General features: G+C 36.3%; 1 protein-coding gene across 1 annotated transcript in view; it reads left to right on the forward strand.

The window, feature by feature from the left end:
- LOC150018872 (putative ATP-dependent RNA helicase DDX10) overlaps positions 1-25,989 on the forward strand; it is a 324,877-nt gene that overhangs the window by 82,782 nt on the left and 216,106 nt on the right. The gene's annotated exons all lie outside the window — the stretch shown is intronic.

Below are 25,989 nucleotides of genomic sequence, written 5' to 3' on the forward strand. Positions count from 1 at the left end.
TTTTGATAGACATTGTTAGTCAACTTGTGGCACAGCAGGCTGCATGAGCTTCAAGTTTGCACTGGTTCCCCTGACTCTCAAACTCCTCAGGGGCCATGGGAAGGTGTGTCCATGCTGGTGCCACCCACAGAGTAGGTTTGTGTCAGCTAAGAGGCCCCCCTATCATATAAGAGGTCCACTAGCAAATCTGCCCAACCTTCATCCAGAGGGAGAAATGAACTTTATTAGCCTGGTCAGGAACAAATTATCTGCCCCCAAAGGAGATACTGTCTTTGTCATCTGAAAGAGGAATTGATAGCAGGTGTGAAGAAACATGAGACCCATGGATGATTGTCTCCCATGCTTGGTAACTGCAACGAACTTTCCATCTATCTTTCTGTTTTGGTTGGCTTCCCCCGGATTAGCATGTAGAAACACTACTTTAGTTAAAATTCCAACACAAATTCCAGAGACACACAGGTTCCTGCATGTGAAAACTATTACTTTTGTTTGATAAGGCCCTGAAGGAGTGGGTATTTATGTTAGCTGGCACCCAGTCAGGTGCTCCAAAGTGTGCTTCATGAGCAGCCTGTGCTTACCACTGTCATGGCCCTGAGCCCTCTGCACTGTCATGTTTTGTTTTCCCTACTATGCTGTATACCTTTATGGAAGCAGGGAATGTATATTCATTTTTGTTTCTTTATATCTGTCAGGTTCTCAGGAGCTGTTTGTTGAATGAAATGAGTGAATGAGTAAATAAAAGAGCAGAACCTCTTTAACTCAAATCTCGTTGGTCTTTTATCTGTTTATTCAGATTCCTTATCCCACCTTGAGACTTAGCCATTTGATAGAAAAGCTGTGTTAGATACAGAGTAAATATCTTGTATGAAACTGTTCCTAAACCTGAATTAACCTGCCTATCATCCTTTACATATTGATTGCTTTGGTCTCTAGAGGCCTGTTTTCTTGATGTGGTCCTTTGTGTTCTCTAGAAAAATAAAAATTTATGTGAAATATTGACTACCCACCTTCTAAAATTGGTTGAGAAATTTTTTAGAAAAACTAACTTTATTTGGTAGTGAGCTCACTCATAAAGATCAGTTTGATCCTAATTCTTTGTCATCAATGGTTTGTTTTATGTCTAAATGTGTATATAGTTATGGGTAGAGTTATGACAAAGTGTGTGTGTATAAATCACTGTTGCCTGAAGTCTTTGCAAGTCTCTTGCCTACAGCTGTGTGCTTCAGCTGGAGAGTTAACCTTGGCAGAGGCAGGGGCTGGGGCAAGGGCTGGCTCAAGGGCTGGGTCAAGGGCAGGGGCAGATGGAAATAGGCTTCCTCTTTCTCAGTGCCTGCACAAATACTCCTTCCCACATACAGTGCCTCTTGAGTTCTGTTGTCCCCACATTTAAAAAGCTTGGAGAAACAATCTAAAAACTCTTATGTAGTACTTGTGTTATTTTAAAATTTTGAGATGTATGTGTAAGCATGATAATCAAAATTATCTAATTGCTTTAAACTGACATGAGAAAACTGTTTGGCAGGTGTATGTGTTCACATTTGTGTTCTTGCTAAAATGTATTTAGTAGTGTAAGGAGAAAAATCATTCACAAGTTTTTTCAAATTCAGGCCTCCAGCTCATTTTTACTTAATTATGTTCTCTTTAGTATCATTAATTTGAATGGCTTTATGTAGTGTTCTAGCAACTCCTCAAACCAGAAGTTGAGGGAAAGAATATAGTTTCATCGTAATTTGGGAGCATTTTTCAGTAGTGCCTGTGTGTTGAGTTGCACACATTGTATGAGATGTAAAGCTTTAGCAGATGCCAAGAAATGATTATTATTTTTTAAAATTTATTTAGTTATTTTTAGAGAGAGGGGAAGGGAGGGAAAAAAGGGAAAGACAGAAACATCAATGAGTGAGAGAAACACCGATTGGTTGCCCCTTGTACACCCCTCAGCAGGCGACCTGGCCTGCAGCCCAGGCATGTGCCCTGATTGGAAATCAAACCCGTGACCTTTCAGTTTTCAGAATGATGCCCAACCTACTGAGCCACTCCAGACAGGGTGAGAAATGATTATTTAATGAGGCTATCTATGTCTCTGGTTTTCTTAGCTTGAAACGTCCTGCTGGACTACTTAGAATACAAGGTTCTTTCTTGTTCTGTTGAGATCTTTATGAAAACACCATATCAACTTGAGGGACTCATTTATTTCTATTTTCACTGAAATAATTCATAGTGCCAAGACCTAAAAATCATTGGGAAAAGAATGAAAATATTGAGCCTTTACGTACAATGGTTAGCCTGAATGTTTGGGATCATGTCAGTTTACCTTAAAACTGCCACCACCCCCTCCCCGCCCTGTAGTTGATCTAGTGTTTTGTTTTATTTTATTTTTTTACTCAATACAGATAGGGTACTGTACCAAATATGAAACAATTAGATTGTAAGCCCTCAGTGAAGTTACATAGTTGTGGAGAAGGTATATTAATATGGAAACATTAAGTGAAATAATAATATAAAATAGAAATATAAGAAAAGATAATGCACACTATTTATCTGTGATAATAAAATGTTTTTGAATTTGTGCTAGAACTTTGGGCCAGAATCCTGGAACCCTTTCTAGAGTAAGTGAGACTTGGTCCGTATTGCATTGGATTTGATAACTGGAGAAACAGGGAAAGGTTATGAGCAGAGGTGGGGATAGTAGTTTTGGTCAGTCAGTTTTGGAGGAGTAGAAAAGCTTTGCAGAAAATGGTGAGGGAGTAGCGAAGCAAGTGAAGGATAATTTCTATCTATATGTCTTTGTATTATCTAAGTTCACTCCAGTATCCACTTATTGCAATTTAAATATGAATCTGATCATTGTATCAAGTCAAGTTGGTGCTGATCCATTTTAAAATATGAGTCCTGAAAGTGAAATCCTTCCTTTTACAATTCTTGAATCTTAATTAATAAATACTATAATTAGCATTAATAGTTGTATATATCAGCAAGAGGAATTATTCAAATATTGAACTCTTTTGGACCTAGGAGGCCTGATAAAGAGTTAGATATGTTGAAAATTAGTACATCAGTTTCTTTCTTTCTTAGTAGAAGACTTTCAGCATGATTTATTTTATATATCATATAACGTATCCATTCTTTTAAAATCATTTTTTAATTTTTCAATTACAGTTTACATACAATATTATATTATTTTCAGATGTAGATCCCAGTGGTTAGACATTATATAACTTACTAAGTGATCATCCCAATAAATCTTATACCCGTCTCACACTGCACATAATTATTAGACTATTATTGACTATATTCCCTATGCTGTACTTGACATCCTCATGACTGTCCTATAACTATTAATTTGTACTTTTTAATCCCTTCACCTTTTTCCCTATTTCCCCAAACCCCTTCTCCCATCTGGCAACCATCAAAATGTTCTCTGTATCTATGAGTCTGTTTCTGTTCTGCTTGTTTTCTTTTATAGAGTCAGTTGTTGATAGATCATGTATTTATTGCCATTTTATTGTTCATATTTTTTAATTTTATTTTTCCTTCTTCGTAAAGACGACCCTTTAACATTTAATACTGATTTGGTGGGGATGAACTCCTTTAGCTTTTTCTTGTCTAGAAAGCTCTTTTGTGTCTTTTGCTTCTAAATGATAGCTTTGCTGTGTAGAGTAATCTTGGCTGTAGGTCCTTGCTTTCCATCACTTTGACTATTTCTTGCATATCCCTTCTAACCTGCAAAGTTTCCTTTGAGAAATCAGCTGATAGTCTTGGGGGAACTCCCCTGTAAGTAACTGATACTTTTTTCTGGTAGGAACTGAGGTCCTCATTCAAGCCAGTGAGTCCTCTCAGAGGCCTTGTCTGAGGAGGCAGTCAAGCTCCACCACTGGCCAGAGGCTCTGTGGGCAGCGACTGGCAGTGTCTTCACTGCTGTGGGGTCTAGTTCTTGGCAGGCAATGACACCAAAGACCATTCTCTACCTTTGGCCAGAGTGGCCACATTGTCTCTGAAGAGGGCAGCTGCTTTGCTATTTTATTTGTCCTGCAGAGACCAGCAGGGTTCGCTTGAGACTCTAGGAACTGTCGGAACGTGGCATTTCTCATCAGCTTTCATGTTCTCAAGTCAGCGCCGTTCCATTTGTCCATAGTGACAGAGCACACGAAGCTGAGGTGCACTCCGAGCCTTGAGCATCCCAGGAGGATCCAGATATCATAGGTCACACTCACCTACTGAGGGTTGAGCCCGCCATACACAAACAGACTTTGTTATCTTGCACCCTGACTTCCTTAAGCACTTTCCTGGTTCTTGGGCTGGACATGATGTGGACTCAATCCTTTGTTCTGTGGCCGGGTGAGGTCTGGCTAGGTTGAAATGGGTCAGGGCCTCAGTCTAGCTACGCCGCAAGCTTCATTGAGATTTTTTGCTGACTGTAACTTACCCATTTAAGTATGCAATTCAGTAGTTTTAGTACATTTACATAACTGTCCAACTAGCACCACAATTATAGAATGTTTCATTACCTCCAAAAGGAAACCCCTAACCCTTTAGCTGTTTGCCCTAAATCTCCAATTTTCCCTTAGCCATGAGTAACCATTAATCTATCTTCACAGGTTTGCTTATTTTGGATATTTCACATACATGGAATCACATGTTGTCTTTTGTGATTGGGTTCTTTTACCTAACGTAATGTTTTTAAACTTCATATTGTTGTGTGTATCAGTACTCCATTCCTTTTGATGGCCAAATAATATTCCATTGTATGGCTATACCACATTTTGTTTATTCATCAGTTAATGGACATTTGACTTGTTTCCATCTTTTGGTAATTATAAATGATGCTGCTGTGAACATTATTTTTTGTACAAATTTATGTGTGGACATAAGTATTTATTTCTGTTGGATATATAGATACCTAGGAGTGCAATTGTTAGGTCATATGGCGACTTTAACTTTTTGAGGCATTGAAAGTCTGTTTTCCAGAGTGACTGTCCCATTCTGGCAATGTATGAGGATTCTAATTCTTTTACGTCTTTACCAGCATGTATTATCTGTCTTTCTTATTATAGTCATTCTACTGTATGTGAAGTGGTATTTCATTGTGGATTTGATTTGCATTGTCCTGATGATTAGTGAGGTGCTTATACTCATGTTTGTAGTTTGGCTGAGTTCAGAAAGCATAAGCATTAAATGATGAGTAACAATAGCTGTTTCCTTAGGTATGTTATAGAAATGTTTTGAAGGGAGGTAGTATAAGGACTTGTGAGGGTAGGACTTGAATTCAACCTTTAAGAAAAATTTAGCCAAGAATTGTGATAGTAAGGACTTTTTAGCAAGGGAATAATGTAAACAAAGGCTTGCAGATAGAAATGTATATCATGTGAAAATGGACTGGGTGGAGTTGTGAAAGTATATGCAAGGGAGTCATAACTAAATTTGGATAGGTAGGTTGTGCTAGATTAAGAGGCACAATATAAGAATCTGAACTTGTTAGTGTAAGTAGGGGTCATTTAAATATTTTTGTTTAGTGTGATTATATATAAAACCATTTTGAGTAGATTAGTCTGATGAAAATATAAATTAAGGATAGCAGATAAGCTTCCTTTTATGTGCTAACTGATCAGTTGGTGGTGGCAACCTGGACCTCTGTATTGAAAAAAATGATAAATTCAGTTTGGCTCAAGGAGCCAGAGTGCAGTGGTTGAATAGTGAGGCCCACTTTAGTTATGGCATGGAAGAGTTTCAACATGATCACTGCTTATTTCCTATTTCTGAAGGCTAGACTGCGATGATTGCAGTGAATATAAGAAACATGGAGAGAAGAAGAGTTAATGGCATAATTATTTTCAGGTTGAATATTTTATCAGGTCAAAACTAAAAGTCCTTGTTGCTTAAATGTCAAAGAACTGATCCTCTTGCTACACTTCAAAGAGAGAAGCCATATAATTTTCTTATTAAACACTTCCTTTACACACTTGGCTTTCTTTCCTTATGCTTCTTGGAGGTGTCACTGCTGTAATATATATACATATATATATTTTTTTCTTTTGTACATTTCAGTATATGTAGAGTGTGTAAACTGTTATAAAGTAAACTGTTGCTGAATCACATTTAAGGTGTAAAATTTTGTTAATAACATCTAGTTAACATGACAGAAATCACATCAAAACAAAGTGTTTAGTGATTATTTAAAAAGTGTAGAGTTTTAATTTAAGTAGAATTACTCTTGCAAATAGATTATTAAAATAGTCATTTGCACTTCGTTGTTACAAAGATTTTTGCTTTGTTAAGAAAATTTGGTAAAACAAGTATTTAAGATCTCTACTTTAGTGAAATTCTACATTGAATTTATTGGTTGATAATATGGACAATGCTTTAAGTACTCTGTAAAGATGCTTTTTATATTGAGCTTGTAATTTCTTTAAAGAAGAAAAAATCATCATCTGTATGGTCAAAGCTAAAATAAAATCGCAGAATTTGCATGAAGTACAGCTGTTGCTTTGAATGTTTTAGTTGATGGAAATGAGAAGCCATATTAAGACTCTGTTATGAAAGATTCCACTTCAGAAATTGGCTGTTAGAGAGTGTCATTGTTTTCTTCTTTGGGAAAGGATCAGAAAAGCTAACTTCAAAGAGATCTTTTGTTTTAATGTATTTAGCAGTGAATGATGTTAATAGCACTGCCACAGCTTGGTTTGTCCTTTTAGTACTGACTAAGCAGGTGTGACTCAGACTGAAAGTCAGTTACATAGTTGACTTAACTTTTCTTAAGGTTCACTTGCCAAATAATAAATGGGAAACCTAAATCTTAAGTTTTCTACTAATTCTACTATAGTAATAAGTTACAGGATATTGAACTATGGGCATACTTCAGAGATATTGCAGGTTTGACTCCAGACCACCACAACAAAGTGTCTCGGAATTTATTTTGTTGGTGGAGGGTCTTGCCTTCAATTTGTAAAAAACACACAACATTTATGAAATGCAATAAAGTGAAGCACAATAGAATGAGGTATGTTTGTACTCACACAGTGGTGCTGTAACAATTCCCACATTGGAGAGGGGTTTCTCACACTTGCTGTCACTCTCACCCTCTTCTCCTTTGCCATGGGCCCTTTCACAGGCCATGTATTGTAACATAAAAAATTAAAGGGTATTGGGGTGAGGTAGGTACAGGATAGCTAAAGAATCACAGTAAATTGCGAGGCAAGGATTTTTACACTAGTTCAAGGTATTTCATTATCAAAGGAAACATTTCATAATTTAGAAACATTCAAACCTGTAGAGAATTTGTGTGAATTTATTTGAGCCAAACTGACGACATTGCTGGGAAGCAAAATTTCAGCAGATTGAGAAATGCTCTGGATAATGACAGTATGGCACCTTATTTTATAGATTACAATCAAAGGAGGAGGCGTGAGGGGGTTACATGAAATCCATTGATGATAGATTAGGGAGGTGAGAGATAGCAAAGTGGGAAAACCTCTGGGATTGGATAAAAAGTAAAATGATAAGACACTTTGCACAGGTGGATACAGGGTAAATAACAGCCAGTGAACATGATAACAATAACAATGAGGGGATTTGTGCTACCTGTACTTCGAGGGGTCTGGAAAAAGGAAATTTGACATTCCAAAGATATGTTATGTAGATGCACAAAGACAACAGACAGACAGGCTCAGTTAAGGTAAAGATTGACCTTTGTTAGGGAACAATACAGTAGTCCCTCTCTACAGTAGTCCCTCTCTATATCGTGGTTCACTTATCACGGCCTCACTGTATCGCAGGATTTTAAAAAAATATTATATTTAATTATTTATCGCGAATTTTTCGCTATATCACAGGATTTTGCGGTACTGTATACGTATGTTAAAGTTATGTAGGTTTAAGAGTGTAGAATATGTTTAAGAACATAAGTAGTGTTTATAAAAGTGTGGAAAAGGTTAATAAGGGACTGGGAACGGTTTATAAGTGTGGGGGTTTTATAAAGCCTTAAAATATATATAAATACTAAAATAAGGTTCCTACTTTGCGGATTTTCACCTATCACGGGGGTGTCTAGAATGTAATACCCACGATAAGTGAGGGTATACTGTACTGCCTTAGGACGTGACTACCAGTAATGAACTGCTTTTAGTTAGAAAGTTTTAATTTCAGACCATCCTTTGTGGTTACTTTGGTCTCTGACTTTGTAAATGTGCCATGCAGGCCCCTCCCTGCACTTGCCAGGTTTCACATGTGGCCCTTCAACAGAATCAAAGACTTTAAGAAGTAGAAAAGTTATCCTGATATAATTCCCTCTGTCACAGAATCTCTTAATCTCTTAATCCTCAGTGGGGGGCAGGGTCCATGAACCGTGTACCAAATAATCCTATATATTATATTTTATGCATCTGAAGCATTAGTCTGAGAAGGGGACTGTAAGCATTATCAGACTGCCAGAAGGGCCCTTTGCAAAAGAGGAAGAGGGCGTTATGAAAGGTCTTCCTTTTCTTTATGGGACTTTAAAATGTAGTTAGGGAGACCTCTACATCTTAAAACAACAACACAAGGCTTAAAGAGATTAAGAAACCAGTTTCGAAAACACATTCTTTGAACCAGGCTGTGCATCATACATATATATTGTGTGTGTATGTATATCTATCGATCTATCTATATAGTGAAAGGATTCCTCCCATCAAATTAATATACCCATCATCTCGCATTTATCTTTTTGTGTATGTATGTGAGAACATTTAAGTTTTACTCTCTTAGCAAATTTAAGCCCTGCAGTACATTGTTATCAACTATAGTCAACTGTAGTCGCCATGTTATATGATAGGTCCTCAGATCTTATTCATCTTATAACTGAAAAGTTTGTACCCTTTTACCAATCTCTCCTTACTTTCCCTACCTCCCAACTCCTGGCAACCACTGTTCTGCTCTTGCAGTGACTCATTTTTATGTGGAGGTCTTAGAAATACATTTGAGCAGGGTCTTCCAGTTTAATCTGAGATCAAAAGTACTGAGTTGACTGACTTCTTACTTTTGATGTGTACTTAACACAAGATAGAGAAAACAAGTAGTGGTGTCCTAATATGCCTTCAGCATGTCAGAGTTTTAGGTTTCTGCCTCCTTCTTCTATTGCTGTCTTTCCTTTCCTGTGGGATGAATTGGGTAGAGATGGCTCACCAAGCAATTTAAGTAGATTCTTGACTAACTTCACAGCTGTCATTAGCTGAAAGCATGAACATCCAGTAGTGTTTTATATGATAACCAGTGATGCATGTTTTGTATCACTATTATGGTTCCATCTTGATGTACTTATGAATATTTATTTGAATAGGTAGCTGATGAAATCATAATTCAGTGGGAACAATTTTGTTGTTCTGGTCTAATAGCCAGATTGGATGACTTGTGGAATGATCACAGTGAAGAAAAATTGTGTTACTTATTTGAAATGGTTTTGTATTTGTCATATTCATATGATGTATGCTTCTAAAATACAATTGGTAGAAAATTTCAATGTTTTCCAGAACTAAACTATAAATGTAGCCTAACATTTTTGCCATTGTGAGCAGTAGTGCCTTAATTTTTGCATTCCCCAGGATATTCAGTGTTATTTTCTGATGCTAGATTTTGAGTCACTACTAGGCATTTAATGTTGCAAAAGTTCCATTTTTCTCCCGTGGGACTGGCAACATAGTAGGTGCTAAATAAATGTTTGCTGAGTTGAATTCTGGTAGCCAAGCTATAATGCTGGAAAGCATTCTTATCATAAACTAGACATGTGTTCCTTATTTATTATCCGTGGTTATAAGTAGCCTTTATTTCAGAAGGGAGGACTTTAATTTGTACAAACCAAATATGTTTAATTGTTTCCTACAGATGGACTAACAGCAGGACTTGTGCTTATTAAAAATTCATGTCTTAATTATAAGGCACAAACCCTACATAATTACTTAATTCTTATCCTTTGTTAGATAACAACTATTTAAATAGAACCACTGTTTTAAATTTTTTATATACTTACTTCTAGACTAAAAAAAAAAGAATAACAAAGCATCTTAAAATATAGATTGTTCACAAACAGACAAATTACAAAATCGAGTTACCCCTGCAAAATGGATAAACTTGACAAAAGGGAGCAACAGATTTGTGTTATGTACGTATTGCCCTGACAAGGACTTATGAAACAATTTAAAATATTTCGATAAATGTTAAAGTACTTATTTTTTAAGTAAATTTTATTGATTATGCTATTACAGTTGTCCCAGTTTCTTTTCTCTTTGCCCCCTCCACCTGGTACCCCCTTTCCCTCCAGCAATCCCCCGCCCCCTTAGTTCATGTCTATTAGTTGTGCATGAATATTCTTTGGCTTCTCCATTTCCTTCATATCCTCCTGTCTATTTTGTACCTACCAGTTATGCTTCTTAATCCCTGTATGTTTTCCCCTATTTGCCCCTTCTCCCTCCCAGCCAATAACCCTCCAAATGATCTCCATACCTATATTCTGTTCCTAAGCAACTGTTTGCTTAGTTTGTTTTTTAGATTTAGTTGTTGATAGTTGTTTGTTATCATTGGTTTTGGTCTTTTTCTTAAATAAGTCCCTTTAACATTTCATATAATAAGGGCTTGGTGATGATGAAGTCCTTTAGCTTTACCTTGTCTGGGAAGCATTTTATCTGCCCTTCCATTCTAAATGATAGCTTTGCTGGATAGAGTAATGTTGGTTGTAGGTCCTTGCTTTTCATCACATTGAATACTTCTTGGCAGTCCCTTCTCGCCTGCAAAGTTTCTTTTGAGAAATCAGTTGATAGCCTTATAGGAACCCCTTTGTAGATATCTCTCTGCTTTTCTCTTGCTGCTTTTAAGATTCTCTTTATCTTTAACCTTTGGAATTTTAATTATGATTGTTTTGGTGTGGTCCCTGTTTGGGACTCTGTGCTTCCTGGACTTGTATGTCTATTTCCTTTGCCAAATTAGGGAGCTTTTCTTTCATTATTTTTTCAAATAAGTTTTCAATTTCTTGCTCTTTCTCTTCTCCTTCTGGCACTCTTATTATTCAGATGTTGGCATCTTTAAAGTTGTCCCTGAGGTTCCTAAGCCTCTTCTCATTTTTTTTCCAATTCTTGTTTCTTCATTCTGTACTGGTTTTCTGTTTATTTCTTCCTTATGTTCCAATTCATTGATTTGAACCCCCGATTCCTTCCCTTCATTATCAATTCCCTATGGATTTTTCTTTATTTCACTTAGTGTAGCTTTCATTTCTTCCCTTATGCATTTGCTGTCCTTAGTGAGTTCTCTGAGAATCCTTATCGCCGATGTTTTGAATTCTGCATCTGTCAGGTTGGCTAACTCCATTTCACTTAGTTCTTATGGAGTTTTGATCTGTTCTTTCATTTGGGCCATATTTCTTTGTCTCCTCATTGGGCAGCCTCCCTGTGTTTGTTTCTGTGTATTAAGTAGAGCTGCTCCGATTCCCTGTCTAGGCACACCTGTTATGTTGTAAGGGGCAGAGCCTTAGGTATTCATCAGTGTGGGTTGACTTGTTTCACTGCTTTGTGGCAATGTATGTGGGGGAGGGGTCTGAGAGGGAACAATGCCACCTGCCCAGCACTCGCCCCTTTTCCAGGCACTTCTCTCACTTCCGTATGGGACTGGTGCCTCTCTAGCTTTGCCCTGGCCGTCGTTTCCAGAGTGGACGGTCTGCAGATGTTCTAGGACTGTGGGGGCCCTTTAAACAAGCGGCCTCTGCTGAGAGACCGGCAGTTTCTGCCTCCGCCCCAACCCCCACTGGTTTACAAGGTCAGAAGCAATGGGGCTTGATTTTCCCCAGTGCTGGGACCCTGAGCTGCGAGGTCCGGTGAGGAGCTGGGAACGCTCTCCAGGTGTCCCTCCTGACTTTTTAAAACATGTAACTGTGCTTCCCACATCCTGCTGCTGCCAGCACCACACCACGTCCTCTCCACCCCGGCTCCGGTCCTCCTACCTGTCTCGATGAGTATTTCTTCTTTATATCTTTGTTTGTTGGACTTCCATGCAGTTTGATTTTCTGGAACTTCTGGTTGTTTCTAGTTAATTCATTGTTGACAGTTATTCTCACTCATTAAGTCATTTGTTGTTAACAGAGTTTTGATGCTGATTATGTTGTGGATAAATAATGGACTCTGTAGTGGCCATTTTTGGTCAGGTTTGTTACTGCTGTTTTTTCTGGAATGTGTATTATATTACTGAGTTATTTATTGTTCCCAGTATACAGTATGGCTTTGAAGGCCCTGCCTTAATATGACCTTCTCTGTATGCTTTCTCTGGTGAGTTGTCCAGCTCAATAAATCAAACTCTCATTGGTGTTCTCATAGTATTTTATACCTTAATATGTGTGAGTATAACTTTTATTTTACAAGGATTATTTTGGTAGTGCCAAGTTTGGACCCTATGGCCATAATCTAATTTCCAAGTAGAATGTGCTTGATCAGTCATGGGGATTATAGGAAGAAAATATTAGAATTTGTATTTGCTTATGTGAGCCTTCATATTTTTCTTGTATATTTGATTTGATATATACCTACGCAAATTTTGTAAATAAAAAATGTATGTTGGGTGTATATTTAAACTTTTTACTAAAAGGTTTAAGTGAGTAAAAACATTTGGAAATCAAATAGATAATAGATGGTAGGAGTGAAATTAGAGTGGTAGAATTAGGAACATGAGAGGAAGGAGAGTAATGTAAGATAGACTGAGCATTAGCTACAGACAATAGGATGAGCATAGAAGAATCAAAGAAGATACCATTATCTTGTTCATGTTGTGAGTTAGCCTGGGGGATTTATAAGGGCAGAGAGCAAACCTTGTTCACTTTCCTGTCCCTGTATCTCACTGGATGAGCAGCCAGGAGGGTGACAGTTAAAAACTAGGGAGTCAGGATCAGAAAAGTTGAATTTTCAATTTGTCCGTCCTCCACCCTCCTTCCTCTCTGGTAACCACCATTCTGTTGTCTGTATCTATGAGCTTGTTTTAGGTTTTTTTTTGTTGTTGTTCATTTTTTACTTTTTTGTTTTACATTCCACATATGAGTGACACTTCAGATTGATAATTTACATCATTAATTTGCATGCGCTAACTCTAATGTACTCCTTTATGCTTCCTGTCTTCATTGCTCTAGGAAATCTGATTTTGTTGGCTGCGTATCATGACCACCACCCCAACAGAGTAGATGCTGTTGATGGGTGATGAATGTGGGCCAGGAATAAATGGAGGCTGTACAGCAGCATTGGTGCCAACTGCTGCGTCTTTGTAAAACCTGTTTTTGGCAGGAAAGGCTGGCCTCCCTGGGCATTTAGAAAAACCTACAGGTGTCCACGAGTAGCTTCAAAGAGAAAAGCTGCTGTTATCAGTAAAACAATATATTTTAACAATATAATTAAAATAAAAATGTTTGTGCAAACAAAACCACTTGCCCTTGAGCAGGTTTGTGTGCAGATTGTTCTGTAATTGATTTATGAGAGACAGTGTGGAACTTAAAGTTTCCTGCTAATGAGGTAGTCTGGGGTTGACAAACTATGGTCACTGAGACAAATCAGGGCTAGCTATTTCCTGTGTTTGCAGATAAAGTTTTACTTTTTAAATAATGTTTTATTGGAACACTGCTATGCTCATTTGTTTATTTATGGTTGCTTTCTGGCGACAACAGGAGAGTTGAGTAGCTGTGAGAGAGACAGTGTAGACCATAAAGCCTAAAATATTTATTATCTGGCCCTTTACAGAAAAAGCTTAACCTATCCCTGAGTGAGTAAATTGGAGATATTTTATGAATAGCTTTATTTTTCTTCACCCCGGTAGATGGTTGTCTAGATGTTTACATGGAGAAGCTTACCTTTTATGAGATAATATAATATAATGGTTAACAATATTGGTTCTGGAGTAAAACTTTGTGAGTTGAAATCTTGCCTCAGCTGTTTCTAAATTAATTTTGTGATTTGGGGAATATTACTTCTCTTCCCTTGAGTTTCCTTTCTGAATGGTAGGGCTAATAATAGTATTAGCCCACAGGCTTGTTCTGAGAATTAAATAAGAGATGTGTCTAGTGTATGACATGTGCTCAATAAACAAATATTAGCTGTTTTACATATAGATATTTTTCATTTGAAATCTGAAATAAAGGAAAAGGTAAAAGGAACTGTTGGTGATGAAATGGCACCACTTAGTGGAGATTGGATGTTGGTTTAGCTACCTTGGTTCTTGAGTTCTGTTAAGAGAAGAATTCAGACAGAGCCAATGAACTCAAATCATAGCAAGAGTTTTGAAAGTCACAGAAGTAGGAAAAGTGAGCTAGCTTGGGTGTGGGTTCAGGAAAAATGTTACAGAGGCAAAAGAAAGGGTCCTTGGAGTTTAGGAGAGGCAAGGAAAATGCTCCTGGAGGAAGTGGGTGTGTTCCGTAGAGAGAGCCATGCTGGGTCCTACATTTTGGGGCTATTAATCTGGATGTCTCAGGAGGATCTCAAGAGAATATTTATTAGCTTTCCAGATGTGTCCTTTCAGGGTTGTGGTCTTCACTGACTGGTCACCAAGGCAGGGGATCATTAGCCAGTGCAGCTAGTCCTGATACCAGCCATGGCATAGCTTCTTCTGGTTTTGCTGCTTTTCTGGGTCTAGATCTGAAACACAGCTAAGGCCTGGATGCTATCTCTAGCTTGACCAAAACTCTTGTCTCTGTGGTCAACAGACCCCAAGGCGCTGCTTCTGAGAAGATTTGATATGGATCAGAACTTCTTTGTACTGAGGGCTTAATGCTTATAGGACTGGTTGTGCTAGGGCTTGTATGAGAATCTCAAGCTGTTTTCTGGACCCCTTTTGCTCCTCCTCTAAGGCGTCTACCCCATGACCAGTGAGATGTCAGGGGAGGGTCCAAACTGCATTGCCACTGATACGAAAGGTCTGGCAGGATCTAAACTGAATGACCAGTATTATGCTGGGGGAGGAAAGGTTATGCTGGGGCCAAGGTCTTTGTTTTCCCAGTTTACCTGTTGATAGGCACCCGGGGCTTTCCTCCCTGGTGACATTCAGTACCTGGCCTGTCTTCCTTGTTCTCTTCATGCCTTTCTTAACTTCCTACCACATAATTATGCCAAGATCATTCATTATGTCTTAAGTTTGCACCTTCCCTATACTTAGCCTCTGGCTATATTGATTCGTTAGTGCTGCTATAGTTTTCTTTTTTAAAGATGTTTGTTCAAACAGTAGGAAGGTTAGTTTGCAGTAAATTTTATTGAATGTTATTTCTGTTGGTTAATCCATGTTTACTTTTTTTAAACATTGATTTAACGAAATTCAGTACAAAGTTGTTAATTGGACTGGGTGATTTTTATATAGAAAATTTTCCATTGCTGTGAAACCTCATGCTTCTCGATATCAGACATGCTGAGATCAAATTGCATTTGTCATCTTCTTTAATCAGGTTGCAAGCATAATGAAGTTCAAATTTAGTTGTTTTGAGAATAAGGCCACTGAATAGATCAGAGATAAATTAACATTGACCATATATTTTTACTCAGGTTAATTTGCTCACTTTGCTGAGCTCTTTATTTAGGTGTTACATTGCTGCATATTCTTGGACTTGTCTTTGATTTAAGATACTGTGGACTTTACCTGATGTTTGGTTTACATAGAGCTGAACTAGTAATTAGTTCCTGTAACATCTTTATAGTTCGGCTGTTAAAGCTGTGGCTATGTTAGAGCTGTAAATAATTTTGTGCAGACTTCAGGTTGGCTACTGTTGGAAGTCCTCTTCAGTGTGGCCTGTCTAAAACCAATAAAGTAGTAGTCTCGTGATATTTTCAGAGGATCTAGTTGAGTTTTCTTGATGGCTTGTAATGGCCATTAGGTTTTTTATGACTATTCCTATAGTGAGAAAAATGCAGGTCTTACGTTTTAGTAAATTACAGTCAACATTTATGTAGTCATACCTTGCTTTCAGATTTCTTTTGGTCTTAACTGTAGGATAATAAGTTGTAAAGTCATTAAGTAGAATCATCTCTCTCATAATCCTTCAAGCAGCCTGACCTAGGAAAAACGTGAGAGATAAATATAGCAAATATAGAGCATTTGATTTTAATCTGGGTCTGTGTTAAACTTTTTAGTGAAATAGATTCTCCCCAGACAGCAGATGGAGGGTAAGAATGCTGAGGAAGCTGCTGTGTTGGGAAGCTGGATGGATGACCTTTTGGAGCCTGTTGTCTGTGGCTCCGGTAGGTTAACTCAGGCATAATTTTAGCAACCCAGTCCCAGAACTCTCCCATCTCACCCTGCAAAAAATCTCCAAGCCAGAACATCAGCCTGTCTGAGTTCAACTTCATCTCTTCTTCCTCTTTTTGTGTCTCTGCAGATGGCATATTTGTTCTCTTCTTCATGATTAAGGCAGCATATCAAATTAATTTGATTTCTAAAAATAGAGTTGCTACCTTTTGTGTACCTGTCTGTGTAACATAAGCTACACCTGTTAATTATAATTTCACGTAATTATCCAGTTAAAAATATGTGCTGGGAACCATATTTTTATAGTTTGGAAGACTTTACGGTATTTGGAAGTAGATGTATGCACATATCACTCATTTTACTTATCATGATAAATTTCATACTTATCAAAGCTCCTATGTCTAAATAGCCAACAATTCTGTGGCTTGTGGCCCCCACAAGGGGTTTCCTGAGAAAGTGTGGTTATTTTCCTTGAAACTTCTATCTTCAGGCTTCTCTTTATAGTCTCGCGATTTTTATGCCTAGATTTGACCAAACTCTTTTGACTGTTTATTTCCTTAGGAAACCACATGTCAGTTCCCATCTTGGAAACACACCGTTATACTCTTTAAACCTAATTTCTTAACCTTTCAGCCTTTATTATTATCTCCCCCCACCCTTTTTTTTGGCTCTCTCCCGATCTCCAGTCCCCCAGTCAGTTCATTTTCTTGCTATCATCCTCTACCGCCTTTATTCCTCCCTGTCTACCGTCTAATTTGTGATCCATTTCTTTAACCTTTTCCTTTTTTTGTTTTATTCCTGTCAATACCTTTAATGCCATTGCATTTTTATCTTTATGTCTTGCCTACCTCACAGCTTCACACCAGGATTCCCCACACCCGAGTTTGGGCTGCCGAGTGCCACACGACCTCAGCTGAGCCCGTCTCGTTCTGCCTCCTATTATTCATAGTGGCAGCTATTCGTAGTGGCACCATCAAATCCTCACTGTTTCTAAGCCTTCTAACCAGGCAGACATCCTACTCAATTTTATCAAATGACTCCAAAGAGCAAACAGTTGTCATCTGGCAGAAACTCTGATTTCATAGTAGTGAGTCAGAGGTGGGTCTGTACCACACTTTTTGATTCCATAACACCTACTTGCAGATTCATGTGCATTGGGTATTCAGGATGTTTGACAATGTTGTATCATTTACTTAAAAAATTTTGTACCACCTCAATCTGTAAAGGCTTTAAAATCGCTCACAGGAAATACATATTATGTAGTGAAATAAACTTAGAGATGAAATTTCTGGATTTTGTAAAATGTCAGGACAGGGATCTGTAGCATCAGGAGGGTGGGATAATAGAGGGATGTTACTAGTTTTCTGTGGCTGCTGTGATAAGTTACCACAAGCATGATGGCTTAAAGCAGCACAGTCTTATTATCCTACAGTTCTATAGTTCAGAAGTCCTGCATGAGTCTCACTGGATTAAAAGCAAGGTCTCACCAGGGCCATGTTCCTTTCTGGAGGCTTTAGGGGTAAGTCCACTTCCTTGAGCTTTTTGGGCATATGAGGGCTGCCCACACATTGTGTGGCTCCTGACCTTCCTTCTCTGCCTTCAAACCAGCAACAGTAGGTTGAGTTCTTACATCACATCACCCTGACTTCTTCATCTGCCTCCTTCTTCCACTTTACAGATCCTTGGGATTACATTGAACCCACCTGGATAATCCAGGATACTCTTCCAACTTGGAGTTTAGCAACCTTAATTTCCCTTTGCCACATAACATATTATGTCCAAGGAATGGAGGGATTTGCATATGGACATCTTTGGGAGTCTTTTTCTGCTTATTATGGGGGCTGACTATGAAGTCCTACTTAGTTCTAATAAAGTCATAATTGTGTCTCTAAGATGCCATTATGGTAGCCAAAAGGAAAATAGGAAATATTGCTTGTTATATAGTTTTTTTGTCTATTCTAACAACCATGCCAAGTCTAGTAATGCTATTAAAGTACAATCCATAGCATCATTTTAGTTCTTCCCTCAGCCATGTTGAGTTCTGCACTATCAGAGGTTGGTATTAGTAAGGTTAATAAAAGTAATAAAAATGGATAATGCAATAATAATTAACTGGCTTATCTTTTAGATGCTATGTAATTTTTTTCTTGTTATAAATCAAATAATTGCATATAAAACTATGTCTAATTTTCTTATACTTAGATCTCTCATAAAACTAAAAGAAAATAAAAAACAAAGCTAAAAACCAATAAGCTTTGAATAAATAGTATTCATTTTATGAGGTGGATGATGCCTTTTTTTTTTTTTTTTTTTTTTGCTTTGTCTTGCTGGTACTGCAGTGGGTCATGTGATGAGTCAGTGTTCTTACTCTATTTGAACTTTTCTACTTTTGCTCATGTAGTTCCAGCAGTTCTGCTTGCTGCCAGCATTTGTCAATAGTCCACTGAACTCAGTTGTTAGATTTGTTGTAGGTTGGTCATCTGGTTGATTCAAAATGTAAACTAAGGTTTTAGGTTGTTATTGAAGTGAAGATGCTACATTATAAGTTGCTGTAGTGAACCGCATTGAGATCTCTAACTACATCTCTCTCGAGACTATTTTGAAGACCCCATATTTGACAAATACTACATTAGGCAAACTTGTTTATTTTTCATTATCCTGCATTTTTTTTTTTCTTCATAGGTAGTGGCTCATGACCTAGATTTTCAATAAATTCCTTTAATGCAATAGCTCAGGTTATGATGAGGCAGTAAGACTAAGATGCTGCTTACCCTAGATGTCATATTTTATCTGGAATATTTAGTATTATTACAATATTACCAGGTAATGAGGAAGTTTGTGGGTACCCACACTATGTCAAAAAGGTAGGTATTTTTGTGTGAAGGGTGTTTTTCTTAGCCTGAGTCCATTTCACTGTGTTGCTGTATTCATCTATAAAAGAAACAGTTTTGATATATTTAAAGAAATTGTCTGCCCTGACTCATACACAAAAATAAAAACCCAACTGTAAGAGTTAGAGATAAATTGTATGTGTGAGTGGAGGGTATGTCTGCCAATTCTTAGGTTCCTTACTGGTTGCTCTTTTTTTGAATCCGGAACTTTCACTTTTTCCTTTTTGTTAATGTGTTCTGTGTAGTATGTAAGTATGTTGTTTTTTCTTAGCATTAAGAAAAGTTTTGTTTAAACTTTAAGAATTGTTTTTGTATATAAGATTGAATTTTGGCTGGTATATTTTCTATGTCTTCATGAAATGTATCCCTACAGGAACCTGGCACTGCTCATTAGATTATTTGCTTTGATGTGTGGGCTGCGGTGGGTGGTTGTGGGTGAAAACTAAGGGAGAAACATGAATGTTAAAATAGTCCTACTTTTTATATAATTTTAAAATGATTACTACATATGATGTATTAAAAACCCAAACTTATTAATGTTTCTGTATGCTTTCATATTAGTTCATATGAGAATATTCTTAAATGGATCTTGTCAAATTACTGGGAATAAATTGATTTGAGCAGCTTAGGAACTACATCAGTTTGTGAATACCTTTCTTCATATTGTTTTTTAAATGTACATGTAAATGAAGTTATAAACATGTTTTTATTTGAACAACTGTGAGATCATATTGGGATTTGATTTAGGCATATTTTTACAAAAGTACAACATAGCATTTTTTATTTTAAAAAATAGGTTAGGGGCCTGTAATAGGAAAGATGGTTACCTTATCCTATCTATATACTGTAAACTTACAGATGAATGAATTATTGAAGCAAATTTAAAATTAAGCAATGAGAAGAACCTCCTGTTATGCTGTTTTTTAAAAAGGAGTTTTAAGTTTGATTTTAGTTTTTGCCATGTATTCTTTCTCATGGGTTATATTGATGACTATTTTCTCTCTATGATTGGGAGGGGTATTCACTTAAATCTTCTTTGAAATGATGTAAAAAAAAAATTGGGGGAATAGATGATTAAATAAACAAAGTAATTCAGTCACCTAAGCACATGCTGTTAGAATTTTAGCTGTGTGACAAAACCTAACTCCTGTATAGTGCTCTCTTTCCTAGGGCTTGTAGAAAAAAATGATACAAAATACAAAGCATTAAAATCAAAATTTTCAAACTCTCATCACTTCAGATTGCTTTTATTTCAGAGTGGGATAAGTCATCCAAAGACCCGGTTGGGTTTTTGTTTCCTCCTTCCTGAATGTGGCAATAGTATGAACATCCTTCAAGAGTGAGTGAGTCAGCGAGTTGTTTTCAACTCTGTTCAATATTCAAAGCAGAAATATGTACAGGAAGCCTCTACTTATGCTTTTTTTCTTTTTTCCTTTTGGAGAACAACAGGTGAGAGGTGGCAGAGAGAGGGAGGGAGAGAGAGAGAGAGAGAGAGAGAGAGCGAGCGAGCTAGCTTATGGTCCTCTGATTCTGGACTTTCTTAATGGCTATCAATGTTAATTTTTAAAGACCTTCTGGGCATCTGATCCCCTCTAATATAAAACTTCCTTGATTTAGAATGCTGTCTGTTACTTCTGGCTTGGTGACATTGCTATTTTCCTATTACTGTGTTCTCCTCAGTGATCAAGAGATTAACAATTACAAGCTTCTTAATTGGGGATCTCAGAAAACATGTGTAAAGGAGATGAGTATTTTAAAAGAGAAAGGGCCAGGTATAAATCTAGATCTGTTCTTATTGTAAGACATTTCAACAGCTGTAGTGTTGTTATTTCTCTTCCAGCTTGAACATCTTTTGGCATCTTCCATTTGGGGACAGAATCACAAAGGACATCAGTTAGAGCAAGTACTTTGTAATAAGAAACAAAACTTACTTGGTAGTGTGGAAAGTTGTATATTGCAGGAAGTTTGAATATATATTATGTGGGAGCACAATATGTTGCTACCATGGGAGATTTATTGGAATGGAAAGTAAGGTATAATTTGTAATAACTCATTACACAAATATATATATTTTCTGTAGTATATAAAGATAAAATCAGTGTTTGAATTATTGCTCTCATTAGGAATGATTATGATTGATGCTTATTGTTCACTAGTACTTCTCAGGCTCAGTTCTGGTAGTTGAATTAGAACAGTAATCCTTCTTTTGAATGGAAACTGCTTTTCTTTATTTTCTTAATTATTAATAAAAGAAGACCTAGGTATATTTAAATGAAGAATTCTGAGCAAGTCATAGTCAGCGATGATTTGGCTATCCCAATAATGTGCATGGGTAAAGTATTATGTACTAAACCAAATTAATTACCCATAATCTTTTTGTTGAGAATATTTTTAGTAGTGTAGCCTACCAGGTGTAAATTAGAGGTAACCTTTCCCTAACTCCTTGTCCCAAACTTCTCCTGATTTGTCAAAACTTTTATAGAGCAAACAACTTGACCTTATTTTAAGTATTAGGTATATTTGACCAAAGTTGCGAAAAGGGACATTTTTGTGCATTTAAAAACATTTCCCTGTTGCCTTCTTTTGTAACTTAAGTACTATCGTAATAACAAAATTTGTACCCAGTACATAATCAAAATCAATCTAATAACTTAAATATTTAATGCAAGGGACATTTTGCCTTTAACTGTATGAAGTCTTGGGGCATTTATTTCTCCATTAACACTCGCAAGAAGATATTCAAATGGACAATGAGTGTTGATAACCTTGCTATTAAAAGGCTTAAATATGCCAAAATAACAGTTAATTCCTATTATTTCTTAGTGACTTTTATACTTTTACATAGTAAGTTCTCAATCAATTTCAACTGAACTAACTTAAATAGTTAAGCATTTGATTTAATGCATCATTCCAGTACTTGCTATTTTCTAGATATGAACTATACATGGATTTCTTTTCATTCTCCCATCCCTCCCCCTTACCATAGCCTCTCTTCACACCTTTCCACCAAAAAAAAAAAAAAAAAAAAGAAAGAAAAAGAAATGAAGAGTTAATTTTGACAGCATTGAATTATAAGCTTGGCTTTTATAGGGAAATGTAAATGTGTTCATAGAGTCACTGAATAATACTTGAAGATTTATAAAGAAGTGCTAGAAATTATAAGAATGGCGTGTAGTGAATAGATTTTTTTAAAAGCTGAGGTAGATTCTAGCAGTGAAAACTGGCAAGCTAGCCTTGATCTGTGATGAAAATTGTGGAACTTGTAAAAGGGGTGTGAGTAACAGGGAAGAAAAAGGAATGAACACTACAAACCAGTGTGGATCTGGCTCATTTCATTTTCTGAATAGGATTGCTAGCTAGATTGACAAATAGAGGGAATTCTTTAGCTGTGTAATGTGTTATGCTTTTGACAGATATTTTAGAACATCTATGGTAGCAAGATAAAGGAATTGGGAATTCCCAAAGAAGAGTCTATTTTTTTCTAAAGCAGTGCTATTCAAAGTATCACCTGCACACCAGTGTCAGTCCATAAACTGTTATTGACCTTGCTCATATTGCTATTTAAGTTTCTAAACTGGTCTCTTAACTTCTGTTTTTATCTCACAGCAGAAAGGAAAAGGTTGTACTGGATGATCTTTTACCTCCCGTCCTTGCTCTAAACTGATGCTTGGGGGTCTTCTTATTCCTAATTGTTCTGTTTGGCTCACTGGAATAAAATGCTCAAATATATAAAATAGGTTTGTACTAGTGAGATGAAAAACATCAGCAGTACCTACCTATTTAGGTAACAAAACTCAACAATCGGTAGTTATTCCTTCTCTAGTTGTTTTCCCATTTATGAGGGTTGTGCTGTTAAACAAACAGTGTGTGTTCATTTATATTGTACTTGTGAAAACAAATGAGCAAGCTCACAAACTAGGGATAATAGAATAATAAATATGCCAGTTTCTGTTGCTGGTATCACTTTCATGGTGGGAATCAGGCATAATCAGTATAGATTAGGAACCGAGGCTTGAAAACTGGGGGACAAAGATTAAAAATCTAGAAAGGAGTTCTTGAAAACGGTCCATAACCTACTAGTCAAACTAGAGGTTTACTTCTGGACTAAGGGAAAATCGTTTACTAAAGGCCCTATGAGACATAGGTTCTCAAAATAACCTTTATATTGGTCTCATTGGATGGGTGAGGCGGGTCTTGTTGGAGGTAAATAAATAATCCTCATTAAAGCTAGTGGAAAATAATGTCTAGATCAGTGGTCAGTTTTTTCTTTTCCTTTTTTTTTTGAGGTGGACATGTAAAGAAAAATTGCATACATTTCTACCTTCATTTCATACATTGAGTATTTTTATATTACATCACCCTGGAGAACACTGTCTGTTTGGTCAACTGTGAATGTTCCTTTTTTCCCCTTTTTGGAACAATGTTGAAAATAGGCTATGCTGACTTTCTTTTCTTCTATATTGAATAATTTGATTTCCTTTAGAGTATCTTTGAGTTTCTGTGTCATGCTTCAAAGAAAGAAATTCTAGTTACATAGCAATTGTGGTATATATGGATCCTCTTCTTTCTTATTGCTCCCTGTCTGTTTTCATTGATTCTTGAACAGACTTCCACCGTGGTGCGTGCCTCCATGCAGCGTTGGAGCTGGCTTTCCTTGACATAAATCATCATGACTGTCAGAGCAGGTGGTCAGTTAACACATTCAGGGAAAGATGTGCTGTTCTTCCACTGGTTTCAGCAGTGGTAGTATCAAGAAGTTGATAGCTCCTTTGGTAGAGACTGGTGGAACTGATACGTAATTTCATAAACCTTCCTCACTTGGGTCATCCTCAGTTGGGCTTATTTTTTGCTTAGTCTCTGTCCTCTTCGTTTAAAAAGAATTCATAGTGATGCAGAGACATTTAAAAAAAAACTATCCTAAGACATTCTATTACTAGAAACAATGTGTTAATAACAATTAATTTTAAGTGATCAAATTACCAGGTAAGAGATCTGTGGATAGAGATGTGGAGAATGCTTAACACTTAAGAATGCACATGTGTTAAGGAATTAATGTGTGAGTACCATGCTTTTTCCAGTATTGAATTTATTGGGTTTCCTTTTAAAATGGGCTTGAAAGCTTTGTATTTTTGAAATGTTTTATAGTTATGCTTTGAGAGAAACAAAATCATTTGGTGAAAGAACAGTGGACTTTTTAAATTGAATTTTTAAATTGAGTTTTGATTCATTGGATAGTAGGTTCTATTTTAATGGAGGAAATAAATAAGTGGCAAAGAAAATACTTGATTCTGCACAAAATGTGTGTATAGGAAAAAGCAAAGGGTTTTTAGTCCCAATAAACATTCTTTACCTAGCAATATTGCATTAAACAGTTTAGGTTTACAATTCTGTATAAGAATACTTGATATTCAAAGAGAGAATATGCTATGTTCTAAAAGTTTTTAAATTTGCAGAAAACACAAATCAACAAACATTAACCATTCAAAATATGGAACTTTCAATATTTAATGACCAAGTGAAAAAAGAAGTGATAATTATGAGAATTGTGGTGATAGACAATTTTTGTTTTGAAGGCAAAACTTCTAAAATCTTTGGTAGGTTTTGAATGAAAAATCTTTGTATTATAAGCACCTCTTTGTAACCCTAGTCTCATATTTGTGAACTACCTTTTCAGGACAGTATATCAAAGGAATATTGTAACTTCTGGGGAATTTAAGTTTGGCAAAGTAGAACACAAGGTGAAGAATGAGAAAGGTGTTTTAGAGGGATTTTTAATTAATTTTGGTTCAGGAGGGAAAAGAGAAAAGGCATCTGGAAGTCATGTTCAAAAATTGTCGCTTTTAAAAATTAAAATTCATCACAACACAGGTCAATTTTACTGTGTTTACAGATAGATGCTGTAAATTAGTAGGGCATCCAAAGGGCAAAACAACAAAAACAAAACGAAAATTAAGAAAATAAAAGCTGCCTTGATAATATAAATGCAAGAAAAAGTCTCATTTGAGGTGGAATAAGATGGGACATGGAATGCATTTCTTAACATTACTTTCCTTGACTTTGTTTCTTAAAAAATTTATGACTTGAAAACAATGAATAAGTACTTGAATAAAATGACTTTGGAAGTGTCACATCCATGCTGATTCTAGTATAAATTACAACATAAAGTAAAAACTATATATTCATTCTATTAGTTTTGGAATAAAAAGTACATTCTTGTATTATATTATATTATACAAATGAAAATAAATCTACAAGGATTACAATTTCAAACTTTATTATTTGTTTTAACTAAGATATTAACTTTTATGCAAGATTTTAAATGACTTTCAAATTAAATAAAAATATAATACAAAAAGCAAAATTTCTTCATAGACCTGAAAGAGACAGATAAATCAACACTTATAAAACTCTGCCAGTTTCTCAAAGTGGGTTTGTACCTTGACTCTGAGGCAAGGAATATGATAATCACTACTTGCTAAATATTGATTGGAGTGGCAACACAGCTGTAGTGGTACTGCTTTTACAAAATAGGCTGCTTCACGAGTTTTATGCTACATCTTCATATTGTCCCTTCATTGCTTAAACCTATACAATATTAATCCTAGTATTTGAATATGGGTAAGAAAAAATATTAACATTAAGTTTTACATACTGTAGTTTTAGAAGGTACTTATAGCTCATTTAGCAACGGTACTTAGGACTAGATGACAAGGTGCTGATTCAGTGAATTCGGTACTCTGCCTTTAAATTTGGTTCAGAAAAATATTTGTAGCTATAGTTTCACTTCAGCTGCCAAAAGGAAATAAAATATTTTGACTACAGTGTGAGAAATTTGACAACCTCATATTAAATCCAAGTGTTATTCTGTATTTAATACTTATCA

This window comes from Furipterus horrens, unplaced genomic scaffold (assembly GCF_987537825.1).
Source record: "Furipterus horrens unplaced genomic scaffold, mFurHor1.1.pri manual_scaffold_2, whole genome shotgun sequence".
Classification (NCBI taxonomy): Eukaryota; Metazoa; Chordata; class Mammalia; order Chiroptera; family Furipteridae; genus Furipterus; species Furipterus horrens.